Consider the following 2,436-nt stretch of genomic DNA (forward strand, 5'->3'; position numbering starts at 1 on the left):
CACAGAATACTTGGTAGGCAGAGCTGAGTTGGAAAGGTTCATGTGTGAATTGTGTGCTGGGTGTTTGCTTCTCAACAGTTTGAGCAGGTGACTTGTAAATATTTTCTCAAAAATATTTGAAATCATACTGTCTCTGTTGTTAAAGAGTCACAAACAAAATTATAACAAATATTTTGAAAGTTATCTTTAAAATTCGGTTCTTGGAAAATTTTGAAAGTTGTTTATTAACTACCAAGAACTGTGGAGTATGAACAAATATTTTCTTATATGTAAAGTAAATGTTTGTGGGTAAATGTAAAAAATAAATAAAAAGAAGAAGGAAAAAGAAAATAAAAGACAATAAGAATCAGAATTAGATGTGAGGTGACAGAATTCAGGGAAGAATTAAAAGAAATAAAACCTTTAGAAATAAAAACAAAGCTAAAAAGAATATAGGAGTGAATAAACATGAGATAATCCCTTACAAAAAGTAAGTGAAAAGGAAAAAAATTTAAACTCTGAATGATTATTAAAAACTGATTTGAGTTTCAAGCTCTAGCTGGCAGCAGAGCGTATATGCTCTGGGATCTTCAGTGCCCACCACTGCCATCAACGTCGCTGGAGTTCCTTAAGATTCATCTGTGCCATCTGCCCACTACACACACTGCCATCGTAAGCCACCAACATGGAGAAGCTTGCTAAGGCTGGTAAAAATCAAGGTGATCCCCTGAAATGGTTCCTCCTCCAAAAGAGGTAGAAGAAGACAGTGAAGATGAGGAAATGTCAGAAGATGAAGAAGGTGATAGCAGTGGAGAAGAGGTTATCATCTCTCAGAAAAAAGGTACAACTCCAGCAAAGAAGGTGGTAGTTTCTTCCACAAAAAAGGTTGCAGTTGCCACATCTGCCAAGAAAGCAGCAGTCACCTCAGGCAAAAAGGCAGCTGCCATACCATCCAAGACTGTTAAACCAGCCAAAGCAATCACAATACCTGGCAAGAAGGGAGCTGCCATCCCAGCCAAGGGAGCAAAAAATGGCAAGAATGCCAAGAAGGAAGACAGAGATGAAGAGGAAAAGATGACAGTGAGGAAGAAGATGAGGACGAGGATGAAGGTGAGGATGAATTTGAGCCAGTGGTGATGAAAGCAGCAGCTGCTGCCCCGACCTCACAGGAGAATGAGGAGGAGGAGGAGGAGGAGGAGGAGGAGTTGCTCGCGTGGGCAGGGTGGGAAGATAGGCGGGGGGAGGAGGAGGAGGAGGAGGAAGATGAGGAGGAGGATGGAGATGAGGAAGAAGCAGCTATGGAGACCACACCAGCTAAAGGAAAGAAAACTGCAAAAGCTGCACCTGTGAAAGCCAAGACCATGTCTGAAGATGAAGACAAAGAGGGTGATGAAGATGAGGATGATGAAGAGGAAGATGAGGAGGATGATGAGGAGAAAGATGATGAGGATGAAGAAGATGAGCCTGTCAAAGAAGTTCCTGGAAAATGAAGAAAATGACCAAACAGAAAGCAGCTCCTGAGACCAAGAAACAGAAGGTGGAGGCCACAGAACCAACTACATCTTTTCATCTGTTTGTTGGAAACCTGAACAATAACAGATCTACTCCCGAATTTAAAACTAGTATTAGTGATGTTTTTGCTAAAAATGATCTTGCTGTTGTGGATGTCAGAATCGGTACATCAAGTTTGGCTATGTTGACTCTGAATCTGTTGAAGATCTAGAAAAAGCTTCGGAACTCACTGGTATAAAAGCCTTTGGCAATGAAATTAAACTAGAGAAGCCAAAAGGAAAAAAGACAATAGGAAAGATCAAGATGTAAGTACACTTTTGGCCAAAAATCTCCCCTACAAAGTCACTCAGAAGAATTAAAAGAAGATGTTATACAGATCAGAACAATCAGTACAGATAGAAAAAGTAAAGAGATTGCCTATATTGGATTTAAGACAGAAGTTGACATAGAGAAAACTTTTGAAGAAAAGCAGGGAACAGAGATTGATGGGCGGTCCATTACTCTATACTACACTGGAGGAAAATGTCAAAATCAAGACTATAGAGGTGGAGAGAATAGCATTTGAAGTGGTGAATCGAAAACTCTGGTTTTAAGCAACCTCGCCTACAATGCAACTGAAGAAACACTTCAGAAGTATTTGAGAAGGCAACTTTTATCAAAGTGCCTCACAGCCAAAATGGAAAATCTAAAGGGTCTGCGTTTATAGAATCTGCTTCATTTGAAGATGCTAAAGAAGTTTTAAATTCCTGTAATAAAAGGGAATTTGAAGGCAGAGTAATCAGGCTGAAGTTGCAAGGACGCAGGAGATCACCTAACACAAGAAGTCAGCCCTCCAAAACTCTGTTTGTCGAAGGTCAATCTGAGTATACCATCGAAGAGACATTAAAGGAGCCTTTTGACAGCTCTATTTGTGCAAAGCTAGTCACTGACCGGGAAACAGGATCC

At 40.3% G+C, this 2,436-nt stretch overlaps 1 pseudogene; it reads left to right on the plus strand.

Annotated features, from left to right (window-relative positions):
• The first annotated feature begins 664 nt into the window (after nucleotides 1–664).
• Nucleotides 665–2,436, plus strand: part of LOC102497611 (nucleolin-like) — a 2,460-nt pseudogene continuing 688 nt past the window's right edge.

The sequence above is a fragment of the Tupaia chinensis genome, unplaced genomic scaffold, assembly GCF_000334495.1.
Source record: "Tupaia chinensis unplaced genomic scaffold, TupChi_1.0 Scaffold000093_1, whole genome shotgun sequence".
In the NCBI taxonomy this organism is placed as follows: domain Eukaryota; kingdom Metazoa; phylum Chordata; class Mammalia; order Scandentia; family Tupaiidae; genus Tupaia; species Tupaia belangeri.